The sequence below is a fragment of the Anomaloglossus baeobatrachus genome, chromosome 3, assembly GCF_048569485.1.
Source record: "Anomaloglossus baeobatrachus isolate aAnoBae1 chromosome 3, aAnoBae1.hap1, whole genome shotgun sequence".
In the NCBI taxonomy this organism is placed as follows: domain Eukaryota; kingdom Metazoa; phylum Chordata; class Amphibia; order Anura; family Aromobatidae; genus Anomaloglossus; species Anomaloglossus baeobatrachus.
This window is the reverse complement of record NC_134355.1, coordinates 280,213,278-280,232,529: the sequence shown is the minus strand read 5'-3', so window position 1 is coordinate 280,232,529 and position 19,252 is coordinate 280,213,278. Positions and strand designations below refer to the sequence as shown.

General features: G+C 43.4%; 1 protein-coding gene across 1 annotated transcript in view; it reads right to left on the bottom strand.

Annotated features, from left to right (window-relative positions):
* Positions 1–17,328, bottom strand: part of TAAR1 (trace amine associated receptor 1) — a 65,209-nt gene extending 47,881 nt beyond the window's left edge. Inside the window, exon 1 of the mRNA XM_075338263.1 lies at positions 17,272–17,328. The gene's annotated coding sequence lies outside the window, so the exon portion shown is untranslated. The remainder of the gene's footprint in view (positions 1–17,271) is intronic.
* Between the last annotated feature and the right edge of the window lie 1,924 nt (positions 17,329–19,252).

Sequence of the window (19,252 nt, the reverse complement as noted above, 5' to 3'; positions counted from 1 at the left end):
ATCCCGCCCACCTCTTTCTTTCTGCATTGTGGCCGGGAGACAGGTAAGGAGAGCTTCCTCATTCCTGCGGTGTCACACGGAGCGATGTGTGCTGCCGCAGGAACGAGGAACAACTTCGTTACTGCTGCAGTAACGATATTTGAGAATGGACCCCCATGTCACCGATGAGCGATTTTGCACGTTTTTGCGACGATGCAAAATCGCTCATAGGTGTCACACACAACGGCATCGCTAAAGCGACCAGATGTGTGTCACAAATTCCGTGACCCCAACGAGATCACTTGAGCGAGGTCGTAGCTTGTAAAGCCCGCTTTAGAACCATCCCATTTAATATTAGCCTACACCTTAAAAGGATCCATCCTAAAACCAGAAGCAAAAATTATGTAACGCAGAAATTGAAGTTACTGAATGACAAATACAATTTTTTCTAATTTAGAAATTTGTTCCCCCTGAGGATCTGTAAAACCTGTTTGACATGTTTGAAATGTGAGCCAAAATCTTGCAAATAAATGAGAATATCTTCTACGCAAAAGATAACAAATTTTCCCAACAGGTAAGTAAATACATCATTCACAAATTGCTGAAAAACCGCAGGTGTGTTGGTCAGACCAAAAGGCATCACCAGATTTTCAAAGTGACCCTTTAGTGTATTGAATGCCATCTTCCACTCATCTTCCTGTCAGACCCAAATCAGATTTTAAGCCCCCTGACATCACTTTTGGAGAACCATTTGGCACCGGAAATCTGGTTAAATAGGTCCAAATGAGTGCCATTGAATATGAGTCGCGAGCCATAATCTGGTTAAGCTCATAAGAAATCCAGACACAGACACAGTCCACCATACTTCTTTTTGACAAAGAAGAAACCCGAAGCCATAGGGGAGCCTAAACTGGCCCTCAGGCTAGGAGAACCCTGGCTGACCCTGATCCCAAAGATACATCTGAAGGTCATGATGTTTGGGCCGCCTTCCTTTCCCTTGTTCCTGAACAACCCTGGTCTAATGGTCTTCCTCCCTTCACCCAGGAAAGGGCCAGGACAGGAGTGATTAATCCCACACAAATAAACAGACAGGGGAAAAAATAGTACTCAAACTCACAGAATTCACTCACAGAGGTATAAACAATACGAGATCAGGAGGAAACTAAAGGAAGGGAGGATATTATCATCAATAAAAGTATTTTCACAACCCACCAAACAGCTCACAGATGTTCACCAGCAACTTGATATCAAAGCACAAGCACCAGGATCGCATAAAGCTATCTTTGACATGGGAGACCAGGCTCCACCATGGTTAAAAGTGTGGAGGCAAATGTGATAGGTCTCCTGCAAGATGTGACTCAAGCAGTAATCCACAGGCTAGCAGAAATTAACTCTTGCAAGCCCGATTACAACAAACAAGAGAACAGCTGGTCAATACCCGAGCCTGTCTGTGTAACTCAAAAACTGCATCATGTTGAGTGTCTGACTCTGCTGTGTAAACAGCGTTAGAAGTAGTACAAACGCTTGGTAAGTTTTGAGCCAGACACCATGTCACACATGCTAGCTGTGCCCTTTACGTGGCTTTTTACAAACAGCAACAAGACTTCTTATTGCTTGCTTCCAAAAATGGCTTTCTTCTTGCCACTTTCCAAAAAGGCCAGATTTGTGGAGTATGCCACTAATAGTTGTGCTGTGGATAGAGTCTTTCACCTGGGTTGTAGACCTCTGCAGCTATTCCACAGTGACCATGGGCCTTTTGGCTGCTTCTTTAATTAGTGCTCTTCTTACTTGAGATGTCAGTTTAATTGGACAGTCATGTCTTGGTAATCAGTTTCAGTTGGTTTCAGTTGTGCCATGCTCCTTCCATTTTTGGCTGATGGATTGAACAGTGCTCTATGAGGTATTTAGAGCTTGGCTGTTTTTTTATAACCTAACCCTGCTTTACTCTTCTCTACATCTTTATCCCTGACCTGAGTGGTTGTTTCTTAGTTCCCATTATGCTGTATGCTCACCAGTGTTCACAAAAAACCTCTGAGGACTTCATAAAACAGCTGTAGTTATACTGAGAATAAATTACATACAAGTGGCCTTAATTTACTATTTAGTTGACTTCTGGAAGCAATTGGTTTCTCTGGATTTTATTTAGGACTATTAGGCAAAAATAAGAATGCATGTTACAATTTTTAGATAACATTTTTTAAAATATTTAGAAAACCATGTATCATTAAACTTGACAAATACTTGATACTTTGTGTTGGTATAATCACATAAAATCCAAATAAAATACATTTAAGTTTGTGGGTGTAAAGTTATAAAAAGTGAAAAAGATCACAATAATACAGAAAGCAGAAATTCCACAGAACTCACCAAGATATAATTTTAAAATAGAAAATTCCATCAGCAGTAGAGATGAGCGAACTGGTCGCGGTTCGGCTCGAGGTCGGTTCGCCGAATGGAGGTCCCGTTCGAGTTCGGTTCGTCGAACGTTCGACGAATCGAACTGCATAGGAAACAATGGCAGGCAATCACAAACACATAAAAACACCTAGAAAACACCCTCAAAGGTGTCCAAAAGGTGATAAACAATTCACAACACAACACAAACACATGGGAAAGTGACAAGGACATATACTCAAGCGAAAACAAAACAGCTGGACAAGAAAAAAGAGGAGGAGACAGATATATGAGTATATGCAAGGAAACATCGATGCCATTACTGTGCAACTTGAGCCCTGCTCATTTTAGGCTTCCAATCTGGATAAATTGCCTGAGCTCGCCACGTACGCCTTGGGGATCTTGTCGTGTCCTGCAGCCAGCATTCTCTCGGAACCTGTCTTCAGTGCTGCTGGGGTCTGCTGGCAGATAAGTACACGTGTCTGTCCACTGACAATGTGGACATTCTTTCCCTGGGTCAGCCAGGGGAGGCAAAAGTCACGTGTATTTTTGAGAGTGCTTCATGCAAAGCATCTTTTTCATTTTGAATAGGGGGGTCAAGTGATGCCAGTCAAGTGTGTGTGGCCCAATTAGTGGCAACGAGGAAGACTGTGGTTGGAGTCCCCTCGCTGTGTTTCTAAAAGAACCAAGATGAACAAGTCATGGCTCTCAGAGGACTTTTCTTCCCCTGGGTCATCCAGGGGAGGCGAAAGGCACGCGTATTTTTGAGAGTGCTTCATGCAAAGCATCTTTTTCTTTTCCAAAAGGGGGGTCAACTGATGCCAGTCAAGTGGGGTGTGATTGGCCCAATTAGTGGCAACGAGGGAGACTGTGGTTGGAGTCCCCTCGCTGTGTTTCTAAAAGAACCAAGATGAACAAGTCATGGCTCTCAGAGGAGTTTTCTTCCCCTGGTCAGCCAGGGGACGGGAAAGGCACACGTATTTTTGAGAGTGCTTCATGCAAAGCACCTTTTTCTTTTTCAAAAGGGGGGTCAACTAATGCCAGTCAAGTGGGGTGTGTGTGGCCCAATTAGTGGCAACGAAGGAGACTGTGGTTGGAGTCCCCTCGCTGTGTTTCTAAAAGAACCAAGATGAACAAGTCATGGCTCTCAGAGGATTTTTCTTCCCCTGGGTCAGCCAGGGGATGGGAAAGGCACGCGTATTTTTGAGAGTGCTTCATGCAAAGCATCTTTTTCTTTTTCAAAAGGGGGGTCAACTGATGCCAGTCAAGTGGGGTGTGTGTGGCCCAATTAGTGGCAAAGAGGGAGACTGTGGTTGGAGTCCCCTCGCTGTGTTTCTAAAAGAACCAAGATGAACAAGTCATGGCTCTCAGAGGACTTTTCTTCCCCTGGGTCAGCCAGGGGACGGGAAAGGCACGCGTATTTTTGAGAGTGCTTCATGCAAAGCATCTTTTTCTTTTTCAAAAGGGGGTCAACTGATGCCAGTCAAGTGGGGTGTGTGGCCCAATTAGTGGCAACGAGGGAGACTATGGTTGGAGTCCCCTCGCTGTGTTTCTAAAAGAACCAAGATAAACAAGTCATGGCTCTCAGAGGACTTTTCTTCCCCTGGGTCAGCCAGGGGACGGGAAAGGCACGCGTATTTTTGAGAGTGCTTCATGCAAAGCATCTTTTTCTTTTTCAAAAGGGGGGTCAACTAATGCCAGTCAAGTGGGGTGTGTGTGGCCCAATTAGTGGCAAAGAGGGAGACTGTGGTTGGAGTCCCCTCGCTGTGTTTCTAAAAGAACCAAGATGAACAAGTCATGGCTCTCAGAGGACTTTTCTTCCCCTGGGTCAGCCAGGGGACGGGAAAGGCACGCGTATTTTTGAGAGTGCTTCATGCAAAGCATCTTTTTCTTTTTCAAAAGGGGGTCAACTGATGCCAGTCAAGTGGGGTGTGTGTGGCCCAATTAGTGGCAACGAGGGAGACTGTGGTTGGAGTCCCCTCGCTGTGTTTCTAAAAGAACCAAGATGAACGAGTCATGGCTCTCAGAGGACTTTTCTTCCCCTGGGTCAGCCAGGGGACGGGAAAGGCACGCGTATTTTTGAGAGTGCTTCATGCAAAGCATCTTTTTCTTTTTCAAAAGGGGGGTCAACTGATGCCAGTCAAGTGGGGTGTGTGTGGCCCAATTAGTGGAAACGAGGGAGACTGTGGTTGGGGTCCCCTCGCTGTGTTTTACATGATTTTCGAAGGGCATGACATGCCTAAGAGGTTGAGTTTCATCATCTGCAACTTGTTGGCATCAGAAAGGCTGCCTTTACACCCTTTTGAGACCGAGTATTTTCGAGACCTTATGCCCATTGCAGTGCCCCAAGAGCCGATGGCCAGTCGTCACTCCTTCTCCAAGAAAGGCGTGCCCGCGCTACCACAGTAGGTCGCACACAACCTCACCGATTCCTTGAGAAACTCTGTGTGTGACAGGGTGCATTTCACCACAGATACTTGGACCAGTAAGCATGGACAGGAGAGTTACATGTTGCTGACTGGGCACTGGGTAAGTATGGTGAGAGATGGAGAAGGGTTTGCTGTACAAGTCTTGCCGTCCCCACGACTTGTGTGTCAATCCTTCCTCTGTATGTACAAGTTCCCCCACTGCTTCTGCCTCCTTAACCTCGTGTGGGTCCTCCACCTCGGCCCAAACCCTGTGTGGTCAGGCCACCCTTCCTTGTAACTGCGCCCAAGGAATCTCACACACCTCCTTACTATGCTGGCAGCAGAGCTCAAGGCCATCAGGCGGTCAAATGTTTACTTTGAAATGTAGGGGAAATGTGAGACACCGCTGAGGAATTGTGGACGGTTAGCTCTGGAGAGTGAGACCGAGTTTCATCAGTGGTTGTCTACACTCAACCAGCAGTCAGGGAAGGTCGGGTGGGACAATGATGCAAACCAGTCTGCGACCCTTCTTCAGGGCAATGTCACACACGTGCCTTGTATGGCTCACGTGTTGAACCTGGTTGTCCAGCAATTTTTAAAACACTATCCCGGCCTACATGGCTTTCTGCAGAGGGCACGGTGTAACGCCTGCCTGGATCGACACACTCAGATGGGCTGTAAAGGATAGGCTAGAGGCAAGCCACTCACCAAGCTGGACACCCAGAACCCTGAAACCCTTTAACCCCTATACAGTGATTTGGAATTACACAGGGCCCAAGTTGATCAATACCTGTGGAAGGCTGCAGTTCCAGAGAATAGTAGTCATGCAGGGTCAAAAACATTAATTGAGGAAGAGGAACAGAATGGGATGGCCAGGACTTAATCAGAAAACAAGCAGAGGTGAAATGCGGATCGGCCAACGAGGTACATAAACAGCAAGCAGGAAAAGTAGTCAGGTAACAAGCACACAAACTCATAAAACTGAACTGGGGTAACAGTAACAAGAGGTTCATAGCTTTGTCTGGCAGTGGTCTGCAGACAGGAGGGGCCTAAAAAAGGGTGTGGTGTCTTCCCATTGGTTGTAGCTGAATGATGGTACTTCATCTGTGAGATACCCACCACCTACATTCAGCCTGTGGTTCTGTATCTGTCAAGGTAACGCAACCCAGTGGGTGACCATAACCTGCGTCCACCTGCGCCGCAGGCATCGACTCCTTTCCCATCATCAGCACTATGCACGAAAGGAACACGTTGTCACCTGGCGACCGGAGTACAAATTGATTGAGTGGACTACGTTGGTGACTTAACAGCCGTGTGCGGCAATGATGCAAACCTGTCTGCGGCACTTCGTCATGGCAATGTGACACACGTGCCTTGTATAGCTCACATGTTGAATCTGTTTCTCCAGCAATTTTTAAAATACCATCCCGGCCTACATGGCCTTGTGCATCGGGCACGCTGCTATGTGCTCACTTTCATCCTTCGCACCCAGCAGCTCAACAACTTTTATCGCTCCTGAAGTCTTAGTGTCTGGCGGTTAAACGCCGGAAATGCGATGTTCCGACACGCAGGAATTGGAATCTGCACATGTTGCAGCGTCTGTGGCAGCACCGCAGAGCCCTGCTGAAATACGGTATGATGTATACCCTGGGCTAACTTGATCCAGAGGTGGTGCAGATCACGCTGCTGGAGTGGTGTCAGATCAAGGACCTATGCACCCTTCTACACAGTTTACAAATGTCGACGAAGATGTTTAGCACTAGCGATGCCATTCTCAGCGTGACAATTCTGGTCATCTACAAGATGGAGCACACTGTAAGCATTATTCGGAGTCAGGTGTTGGTCCAAGAGGAAGGGGAGGAAGTACAGGAGGAGTCATATGCAGAAGGGATAATAAGATGTACAAGGTCCATACGTTGAGCGGCACCTAGGCGGAAGTCATGGTGGGGGATAGGGATTAACAAGGGCGCATAGTATCAGCAAAAATTGTTGAGGAAGGTGCAGGAGCCCATGAAGAAATGGAGGACGAACTTGCGATGGGCATGGAAGACTCAGCAGATGAGTGAGAGCTTGCTCACATTTCGGTTGTGCGAGGTTGGGGGGAGAGGGCAGAGGAAGGAGGCACGATTCTCACCTCTCTGCCACCAACAAACCAAGGACTTGGTCCTCCTGGATGCACAAGACACATGAGCGCCTTCTTGCTGCACTACCTACAACATGACCCTCGGATTGTACGAATTCGAAGTAATGCTAACTACTGGGTTGCCACACTGTTAGATCCTTGGTACAAGACCAAATTTGGCTAAATAATTCCTGCCATAGAAAGGGACGCACGTATACAGGAGTATCTGCAGAAAGTGGTACGGATTCTTAGATCTGCTTTTCCACTAAACACCAGTGCTGCACAGAGTGACTCTCAACGCTTTGTCATGGATAGGAGGAAATGGTCTTTTACTTGTCCACATCTGAGGGACCGAGGGCTGGCTGCTGTGCTGAGATGGCATTGAGTACGGTGTCCCTGCAGAGTTGCACTTTCGGTCATATACCAAATGAGTTCAAAAAGGACAGATGCTGGTGGAAAGGGGAACAGGTGTGTTGGAAAGGGGAAAAAAGTTTTTGGTTAAGCAAAAGTAACATTTGATGAAGAAACACCATCTGTTACGGTGGGACTGGCAGATTTGGATAAGGTGGTATATACTATGTTACCGCTATATAACGAAAATTAATAAGAAAAGAAAGAGAAAGTTATATATCCCCATCAGCAGTCAATGTCCACCGTGCTCCCAGATGGAAAAGGAGAGGTTGGCAACTGGAAGGTTAGGTGCAGGATACAGAGCTGTGTGGCTATGAAACTAATAGTTGCCTGAACCGAGTTAGACGCCACTCGGATCTTGAGAGTAGGAGCCCTGTTAGCGTCACAGGGCCCACACGCCCACCCAGCCCAGGAACTCGCTGTTAACATCACAGGGGCCATTGAGTACGCTGACCGTGTGCATTGGGGCCACACCTGTGGACAGCAGGCGCATCAGCAGCAGCAGGCCTGTTAATGCCACTGGGCTGCACAAGCAGGACTTGTAGGACAGGAGTTGGTCTTAACCGTTCTGCGTTACCAACTGTGGTGGCGGCCTGCATCGACGCCCTATCCCTGCCTACCTCTGGCCTAAAGCCGCAATGGGTTCAACACATGGAGGTGTGCTCTTTCGGAGCATAATAGAAGACTGCGCACCTGCTTGTTGGCTACAGCCCGTTTTATAACCTTGGTCCGCCCCAAACCAGGGTGGACCACAATGCACCTCCTGGAGACAAAAGCAGAGTGACACGTCATGAGTGGCATAACTAGCGTCCTATTTGGAACCGAAACTTCAATAATGACCTCATGGCTGCCACGACACAAACACCTCACCAGTTATCGTCTGACCATCAATAATGAGGTGACAAGTCATAGGGGCGGGCCTCTGCAAGCCATTTGGGAGTGGCCTGGCCACATCGTCAGGACACCTGATGCCCTGTGGTCTATATGGGCTCCCCACATCAGGGGCAGGGCCAAAGAGTTCATTACCGGACCTAGTCTCTGATGCAGTAAGTGCCTGAGCATGCTCAGTTGCATGAAATACAGTCTCTGAAAAAAGACTATCAGCTTTAGCATGGTGTCTAGGCACAAAACAGGACTTAGACCCGGCACGGAATGCAAGTACCTGTGCAAAGAGGCTTTTCGCACTAAGTGTGGGAGCATGCGCTGTATCCCGAAATGAACACTTAGCCTCAGGAATGGAACAGTCAGGCTGAGCATACTCACTAGGCGAAACACTGTAGTTAGGCTGCAGCTGGGGTAAATCGGCACACGCATGCGCACTAGCTGCCTCTCCACACTTAGACGTGGAGGAGAAATTGCTCTTCGGGTGTGGACTTGGAGATGCTGTCTATGAACAGAAGGAAAAGCTAAAGGAAGCCTCACTTTCTATCCCTCCGAATGATCAAATGCAGCAAGGAATTCCCTGAGTTTGCTATAAAATTAGCGTAGCAAAGTGTGCATGAGGGTGTCATGCAGAGGTGCTGCAAATAGATTTGCACCAGTGGGGCACTAATGGAAGTCCAACAGGCAGTTCCTCATGCCACTAAATGGCAGTATTTTTTGCTATCATTATAGCTTATTAAAAACAGAGCAGGAGGGTGTCCTGCACAGGTGCTAGAAATAGCTTGGCACCAGTGGGGCACTAATGGAATACAACAGCCAGTTCTATGAAGCCACTAAATGGCAGTATTTTTTGCTATTAATATAGCTTATTAAAAACAGAGCAGGAGGGTGTCATGCAGAGGTGCTGTAAATAGCTTGGCACCTGTGGGGCACAAATGGAGTACAACAGCCACTTCTTGTATGCCACTAAGTTGCAGCAGTTTTTGCTAGTATAATGGCTTAGTAACAATGAGTTTTAGTGTGCAATGCAGGCAGACGTGCTGCAAATATCTTTGCACTAGTGGGACTATACAGAAGTCCAATAGCCACATTTAGGATGCCACTAGGTACACTCAGTGTTTGCTAGTATAATGGCTTAGTAACAATGAGTTTGAGTGTGCAATGCAGGCAGACGTGCTGCAAATATCTTTGCACTAGTGGTACTATATAGAAGTCCAAAAGCCACGTTTAGGATGCCACTAAGTTCACTGAGTGTTTGCTAGTATATTGGCTTAGTAACAATGAGTTTGAGTGTGCAATGCAGGCAGACGTGCTGCAAATATCTTTGCACTAGTGGTACTATACAGAAGTCCAATAGCCACGTTTAGGATGCCACTAAGTTCACTGAGTGTTTGCTAGTATAATGGCTTAGTAACAATGAGTTTGAGTGTGCAATGCAGGCAGAGGTGCTGCAAATATCTTTGCACTAGTAGGACTATACAGAAGTCCAATAGCCACGTTTAGGATGCCACTAAGTTCACTCAGTGTTTGCTAGTATAATGGCTTAGTTATAATGAGTTTGAGTGTGCAATGCAGGCAGATGTGCTGCAAATATCTGTGCACTAGTGGGACAATACAGAAGTCCAATAGCCACGTTTAGGATGCCACTAAGTTCACTCAGTGTTTGCTAGTATAATGGCTTAGTTACAATGAGTTTGAGTGTGCAATGCAGGCAGACGTGCTGCAAATATCTTTGCACTAGTGGGACTATACAGAAGTCCAATAGCCACGTTTAGGATGCCACTAAGTTCACTCAGTGTTTGCTAGTATAATGGCTTAATAACAATGAGTTGGAGTGTGCAATGCAGGCAGACATGCTGCAAATATCTTTGCACTAGTGGGACAATACAGAAGTCCAACAGCCACGTTTAGGATGCCACTAAGTTCACTCAGTGTTTGCTAGTATAATGGCTTAGTAACAATGAGTTTTAGTGTGCAATGCAGGCAGACGTGCTGCAAATATCTTTGCACTAGTGGGACTATACAGAAGTCCAATAGCCACGTTTAGGATGCCACTAGGTACACTCAGTGTTTGCTAGTATAATGGCTTAGTAACAATGAGTTTGAGTGTGCAATGCAGGCAGACGTGCTGCAAATATTTTTGCACTAGTGGGACAATACAGATGTCCAACAGCCACGTTTAGGATGCCACTAAGTTCACTCAGTGTTTGCTAGTATAATGGCTTAGCAACAATGAGTTTTAGTGTGCAATGCAGGCAGACGTGCTGCAAATATCTTTGCACTAGTGGGACTATACAGAAGTCCAATAGCCACGTTTAGGATGCCACTAAGTTCACTCAGTGTTTGCTAGTATAATGGCTTAATAACAATGAGTTGGAGTGTGCAATGCAGGCAGACGTGCTGCAAATATCTTTGCACTAGTGGGACAATACAGAAGTCCAACAGCCACGTTTAGGATGCCACTAAGTTCACTCAGTGTTTGCTAGTATAATGGCTTAGTAACAATGAGTTTTAGTGTGCAATGCAGGCAGACGTGCTGCAAATATCTTTGCACTAGTGGGACTATACAGAAGTCCAATAGCCACGTTTAGGATGCCACTAGGTACACTCAGTGTTTGCTAGTATAATGGCTTAGTAACAATGAGTTTGAGTGTGCAATGCAGGCAGACGTACTGCAAATATTTTTGCACTAGTGGGACAATACAGATGTCCAACAGCCACGTTTAGGATGCCACTAAGTTCACTCAGTGTTTGCTAGTATAATGGCTTAGCAACAATGAGTTTTAGTGTGCAATGCAGGCAGATGTGCTGCAAATATCTTTGCACTAGTGGGACTATACAGAAGTCCAATAGCCACGTTTAGGATGCCACTAAGTTCACTCAGTGTTTGCTAGTATAATGGCTTAATAACAATGAGTTGGAGTGTGCAATGCAGGCAGACGTGCTGCAAATATCTTTGCACTAGTGGGACAATACAGAAGTCCAACAGCCACGTTTAGGATGCCACTAAGTTCACTCAGTGTTTGCTAGTATAATGGCTTAGTAACAATGAGTTTTAGTGTGCAATGCAGGCAGACGTGCTGCAAATATCTTTGCACTAGTGGGACTATACAGAAGTCCAATAGCCACGTTTAGGATGCCACTAGGTACACTCAGTGTTTGCTAGTATAATGGCTTAATAACAATGAGTTGGAGTGTGCAATGCAGGCAGACGTGCTGCAAATATCTTTGCACTAGTGGGACTATACAGAAGTCCTATAGCCATGTTTAGGATGCCACTAGGTTCACTCAGTGTTTGCTAGTATAATGGCTTAGTAACAATGAGTTTGAGTGTGCAATGCAGGCAGACGTGCTGCAAATATCTTTGCACTAGTGGTACTATACAGAAGTCCAATAGCCACGTTTAGGATGCCACTAAGTTCACTGAGTGTTTGCTAGTATAATGGCTTAGTAACAATGAGTTTGAGTGTGCAATGCAGGCAGACGTGCTGCAAATATCTTTGCACTAGTAGGACTATACAGAAGTCCAATAGCCACGTTTAGGATGCCACTAAGTTTACTCAGTGTTTGCTAGTATAATGGCTTAGTTATAATGAGTTTGAGTGTGCAATGCAGGCAGATGTGCTGCAAATATCTGTGCACTACTGGGACTATACAGAAGTCCAATAGCCACGTTTAGGATGCCACTAGGTTCACTCAATGTTTGCTAGTATAATGGCTTAGCTACAATGAGTTTCAGTGTGCAATGCAGGCAGACGTGCTGCAAATATCTTTGCACTAGTGGGACTATACAGAAGTCCAACAGCCACGTTTAGGATGCCACTAGGTTCACTCAGTGTTTGCTAGTATAATGGCTTAGTAACAATGAGTTTGAGTGTGCAATGCAGGCAGACATGCTGCAAATATCTTTGCACTAGTGGGACTATACAGAAGTCCAATAGCCACGTTTAGGATGCCACTAGGTTCACTCAGTGTTTGCTAGTATAATGGCTTAGCTACAATGAGTTTCAGTGTGCAATGCAGGCAGACGTGCTGCAAATATCTTTGCACTAGTGGGACTATAGAGAAGTCCAATAGCCACGTTTAGGATGCCACTAGGTTCACTCAGTGTTTGCTAGTATAATGGCTTAGTAACAATGAGTTTGAGTGTGCAATGCAGGCAGACGTGCTGCAAATATCTTTGCACTAGTGGGACTATACAGAAGTCCAATAGCCACGTTTAGTATGCCACAAATTTCACTGAGTGTTTGCTAGTATAATGGCTTAGTAACAATGAGTTGGAGTGTTGAAAGGGCAGAAGGGTACAGTGGCAGGGTTGTGGGTCTGGGTAGAGGAAAGGAAGCCTACCTTTCTATCCCTCCTAATGGGGAAATGCAGCGAGGAAATCCCTGACCTTAGCTACACAGACGCTGTTATCTTGTGTAGCTGTTAAACTCTGTTTTCAGGACCTGTCACCTATGGCTCTGACCCTGCCGGTATGAGCCCTTAAAAGGACTGATTGAAAGTGCTATCCCTATGCTGTCCAGCGCTGTGTATGGAGCGTATACAGCTGTATCGGCGATAGGAGCTGCGCCAGTGATGTCTGACACCAAGGACGCAGAAGAGATAATGGCGTCCGGACGGGCAGATACTTGTTTTTATAATGCAGGGACATGTGACATGGACATCCTATCACACATGCCGTTGCTTCTCTGGCTAAAAGTCCACTTAGCTGTGTGTGTGTCTGGGATTGGCTGACATGCTGGCCCTCCCCACTACACGCGCGCGCTTAGGGAAGGAAGACAAGGAAAAAAAAAAAAATGGCGATCACCATTATCCAAACAGCAGTGATCTGAATGCGCTGTTCCCGCACACAATACACTGAAATGTCATAATAGTGTGAGTCACAGAGGTACTTACACTATTACAGCGGAAAGCCAGCTAGGAATTAGCTGGGTTTTTTGCTGCCAGAACCGTTCTCGAACATATCTAGAACTATCAAGCTTTTGCAAAAAAGCTCGAGTTCTAGTTCGATCTAGAACAGCCCCCAAAATCACTCGAGCCGCGAACTGGAGAACCACGAACCGCGAACCGCGCTCAACTCTAATCAGCAGTACACAAATGTGGTAAATAAGCTTACAGCCATTTCATAGACAAGACATTGTATTAGACAACATTATATATTACTGATGGAATAAATTATTTTATTTTTACCTCTTGGTGAGTGCCATGGAATTTTTGCTTTTTCTCTTTGTATAATTGTGGATTAAGGACTTTTATTTCTGCCCCTCAGCACCACCTGAAAACAACACAGCAAATCCAATAGCACATGAGTTAGGCCAGGGTCACACGAGCGTATAAATCAGACAAGCGCTATCAATTTTGTATTGTATAGCACTCAGACCAATGTTAGTCAATGGAACATTGTTGTTGACCGATTCATTTCCCTATCATAATCTGTCAGTGTAAAAAATCACAGCATGCGAAGATTTCACTCGCAAATCGGACGCCACTTATCCAATAAATTCTATGGGTGAGTGGAAGACGTCGGACTGCACTTGGATGTCATCTGAGTGCAGTCCGATTTTCAAGGACTCACACAACAGAGAAGATGGAGAAATTTTGTTCTCCATCTGTTCCTCACAGTGTGCTACAATTCTCGGATCACACAATGTTGAAATTCAGATCAGAGTTTGATAGAAGTATCATTAGCATAATCAACCTGATTCTATCAGATGAGAGAATCTACAGTCCCTGGCCTCATCTAGGAACTGTAGCATTAAGGGACGAAGCATTGCCAGCTTGCCTTTTTTTGTTGTATCTCTTAAAATAAGGAGAACTCCATATAGAACTATTGATATTATGAACATACCACATAAAGTAATTGCAGGACGTGTAAAAGAGGCAACATAAAGTCACAAACAGATTAGCTGCGTAGGTTACTGGCTTTCCTTTGGTGATAATACTTGTTATATTGTAGCTACACCCTATTATAGGCATAACGGGAATACCGTGTGGTGCCATTGGTACCAATACCTTGAATGGCCAGACATTTCAAGGACCAGTAAAAATTTCTAGATATATATATGTTATCTTTCAGACAGATGTAATAGACGTGCATCAACCCATGGCAAACTGTAAGTCCAGTCTGAAAAGACTAAAATTATAGTAATAAAAAATAAATAAATAAATATATATATATATACAGTGGTGTTCATAAGTCCTGCATAGGCTTAAAGAAATCTATATATTTCATACTTCTGCATCTCTACAGTGAAACTGGTGGAACATATATGTTTTTGTAATCCCTCATTGTATGCCATACTCATTTTTGAATGTCCCAAGTGTATAGATTGTTATGATATGTGCATTTTTGATATTTTTTTTACAGCATAACCATACCTACACCAGTACAGTGTGTAGAATGGTGAACAGGTTTCTAAGTTCATTAACTTCCAATGCAAGTTCACACAGACTTAAATTTTACTTTTTAAGATTTATTATTTTTTTATGTAATTCAGAGTCCTGAAAAGGGCCTTTTGAGTGCATCTTTAACTTCTAATACTTTATTGGCCAGCCTTTGCTCTTGAGCACCAAGTTGCATCTCAGTGGCATTGAGTGCACAAGCTTCTGCAGATGTTCACGAGTGATGATGTGGTTCCAGGCCTGTATCGGAGCCTCAATCAACTCTCTTGGTCCTTGGCTGTTTTTTAGATATCTCTATTGATACCTTGTGCCACAAATTTTCAATTGGATTGAGGTCCGGGGACTGGGCTGGCTAGTCAATAGTAGCCACCTTGTTCATTTTTTTCCATTCTGTTACTGTCTTAGCTCTGTGACAAGGAGCATTATCATCCTGGAAGATATAATCCCCTGAAAACAGGTGTAGAGCAGAAGGCAGCATTTTATTATTAAGGATGTCCATGTACTTTTTTGCATTAACCATACCCTCCTCAATATGAAGCCTTACAACACCATTGGCTGCCATACAGCCCCAGACCATTACTTTCATTGGATGTTTCACAGAGAAGCTCAAACACTCTGGCTTGTACTCTTCATGTGGAAACCTTCTCACATAAGACTTGCCATCATTTCCTAAAATGCAAAAAGTGCTTTCATCACTAAATAGCACTTCTTCCCACTCCTCCTTCACCCATTTTGAATATTTCAATGCCCACAGTTTTCACCTTTGTATTTGTATGGCTGTCATCAATGGCTTCTTCCGGGCCTTGCACCCCTCAATCCTGCTTCCAAACATCTCTTCCTAACAGTTGATGTTGCTACCTCAATATTGCACTTTTCTTGCCATTCTCGCAGAAGCTGAGGAGAGGTGAACTTTCCATTGGCAAGGGATGTTCTTATCAGTACTCTATCCTCCCTTTTAGTTTGCTTTCAGGGCCGACCCGATCTGGGCTTGTCCTGGGTAATTCCAAGCTGCTTATGTTTCTACAAAAAACTGATTACAGCCGACCTTCCTTGCGATCTGGGGGCCAGTATAACCCTCTTCATGTAGCACCACAACTCGCACACGATCCTCCGCTGACAAAAATCTGAAGGCTCCCGTCATAAAGCTCTACAGTATCATTCACTAGATAGACCTACAGATAAAACTAACAAACTAAGCAGCAGATGTGATGCAATGGAATGGAATGTGATTGGCTGCCATATCCAGGTTATGATTGGTCACAAGAACCTCATCTGTGATTGGCTAATTTTGGATCTGAAGCTGTACAATATTTAGTTGTGCTTTCAATTCCCATATTGTTGCAATAATTTCAGGCAAAACTGCTTCAAAAGCTAAAAATATTACAGGGAGAGAATGCAAAATTGTTTTCTGAACAAAACCACATATAATATGTCATATTAGCATCGAAGATATTCCACAGAAAATGTTTAAAACTTGAAAAATCAATTTATCCTATGCCTATGCAGGACTTATGAACACCACTGTATATATCTATATATATATATATATATATATATATAATAAATATACATATATATATATATATATATATATATATATATATATATATATATATATATATATTATTATTATTATTATTCGTTGTTATAGTTGTATCTGTTTTTGCTAGCGGTGACTTAATATGTAGTGCTGTATATATATATATATATATTATTATTATTATTATTCGTTGTTATAGTTGTATCTGTTTTTGCTAGCGGTGACTTAATATGTAGTGCTGTATAGAAATTCCTTCCTTTGAATAGTACCCTTTCCAGTACATATAATTCATTCTTAATTTTGGCACACCTAGCTAACCTAGCTAACCTGAGAGTCTAAAGCTCTATTCACACATACATTCATACATGCCGTTAGGATTTTTATGTATTCTGACTACAAGACCAGTATTTTCTGGACAGTAAAAAATGCTGGAACTTTAATAGACCCCATTGTAACTAGAATCTGTCAGCATCCATTGTGATTTGTCTTAAAAATTATCTCTTAGAGTAATTAAGGCCCAGTTAAGATGCTAATATGAACATAGCCATATAAGAAGAAAACAAACTAGGAACACTAAAACATAAAATACCTTAACCCGCAAAAACACATGATGACACATCTAAAGCTAGTCAGGTGGTGTCAAAGTTGGAATCAAAATGAAAAATATTCTTATGAACAATAGCTTGATTCATTACAGTCACAATAGCATTTTGGATTGTCACAACACTTGGTTATCATTTTTGAAACACGACAAGCTTAAGTAGAATTAAAAAAAAAATACAAAAGGATACTAAAAAACTATTTATTGTATTTATCCCACATAGAAAAACATGTCTAATCACTGAATTCAATTTTTTTTTTAAAAAATGAACTATACAAATATTAATCTTCAAGACAAGAAGAATAAACTAAAAACTATGCAAACTCTGTATGTTTAACTAAAATATAAACATTCCAGGCTAGAATTTTAATTCTATGTAAATTGTACTTTTATGACAAGCTGCATCCCTTCATTGATTTGTTATATCCACTATAAAAACTAACATCCAAACGCTTCTATTGCCACTCAGGGTATATAGAGATTACAAAAAGTTTTAATCACTAAGTAAGAAATGAATAAGTATGCCTACCTTGTGAAATAGTGAGGTCATACAATATGGTTTACTAGCGAAAACATATGCAGCCCCAGGAGTAATGGTAGGAGCAGATAATCCATATAGACCGTCATCTTCAGCCGAATGGAATGGGTCACTTCTGGAGACAGTAGAATTCTCATGATATTCATTGATGATGACGTGCACATGAAATGCGTAGGGCCAGATAAGCAGGATATAAGTCTTTACTCTGGCATCCTGACAGAATAAAATCACTTTTTTTGTCTATACTAGTGCCTATTCGGTCACAGATAGCAGTTATACAAATAAAGACATGTATGGTGTTCAACTGAAAACTCCCACTTCATCTTTTGTTAGAAAGGATTATCTAAACTGCATTATTTTCATTGCCAGCTCTTTGTGTTCGCTGTTTCCCTTCTGTCTACTTCTTTTTCTTTTAACTGCGTAGTTACCTAATTGCTTTGTAACTGTTATTCCTCTGCTAAATGTAAATATGTGCTTTACTGTGGCAATAAATAATACTTAAGCCTAAATTCGGCAGTTCTGTTTACTTAAAATAGCATGAGAATAATTTTCCATTGGGAATGAATGTTGTAAACATAGTTGAGCAATGGGTACACTGCACATGAGAACTTCATATGCAGGCTCTTTGCATTCCTCGAAATGCCTAAATCTAGTCAACTGGCATCTAGTCAAGCCATTCTATTATTATCAGCCTTTACTACCAGTATCCCAGTAGTCAAAGGGGTTGTCTGGTTTATCAAACTAATGTTCACGGAAATGGATAGAAACAAAGTGCTGGACAGTTCTGTAGAGGCAGCAATGAGTCCAGATCAAAATCCCATTGAGCACCTGTGTAGAGATCTTAAAATTGCTGTTGGGAGAAGGCACTCTGCAAATATGAGAGACCTGGAGAAGTTTGCAAACGAAGAGTGAGTGGTCCAACATTCCGGTTGAGAAGTGGAAGAGGTTTGTTGATGGTTATAGGAAGCGATTGATTGCAGTTATTTATTCCAAAGCTTGTGAAACCACATATTGAGGATGCCCACAATTTTGTCCAAGCCATTTATGGAATCTTATGTGAACTTTTGTCTAATTTGTCTTTTTTTTCAATTTTTTTGTATTTTTCAATACACACTAAGGAAATAAACACGTGTAAAACAAAATATGTAATTGCAATACTATTCTGGGAGAAATACTTTATTTTCTGGAACAATTTCAAGGGTGCTAACACTTAACACTTTGAGCCATGATATATATACAGTATGTATATAGTTGAAACCAGAAGTTTACATACACTATCTAAAAAGACACATATACATGGTTTTCTCACTATCTGACATGAAATCATGATAAACCTTTCCCATTTTAGGTAATTTAGGAACCAAAATTATTTATATTTACATTTGCCAAATACCAGAATAAAGAAAGAGAATGTGTTATGTTAAGGCATTTTTTTACTTTCTGCAAAGTCAAAAGAAAACATACACTAAGGCGGCTTTACACGTTGCGACATCGCTACCGATATATCGTCGGGGTCACGTCATTAGTGACGCACATCCGGCGCCGGTAGTGACATCGCAATGTGTAAATCCTAGGCGCGACGATGAATGAGCGCAAAAGCGTAAAAAATCGCTGATCTGTGTCACGTCGTTCATTTCCATAATGTCTCTGCTGCCACAGGTACGATGTTGTTTGTCGTTCCTGCAGCACCACACATCGCTGTGTGTGAAACCGCAGGAACGACAAACATCTCCTTACCTGTGTCTACCAGCAATGTGGAAAGGAGAAGGTGGGCGGGATGTTATGTCCCGCTCATCCCCGCCCCTCCGCTTCTATTGGCCGGCCGCTTAGTAACGTCGCGGTGACGTCGCTGTGACGCCGAACGCACCTCCCCCTTGAAGGAGGGATTGTTCAGCGGTCACAGCGATGTTGCCGACCAGGTATGTGCGTGTGAAGCTGCCGTAGCGATAATGTTCACTACGGCAGCCAGCAC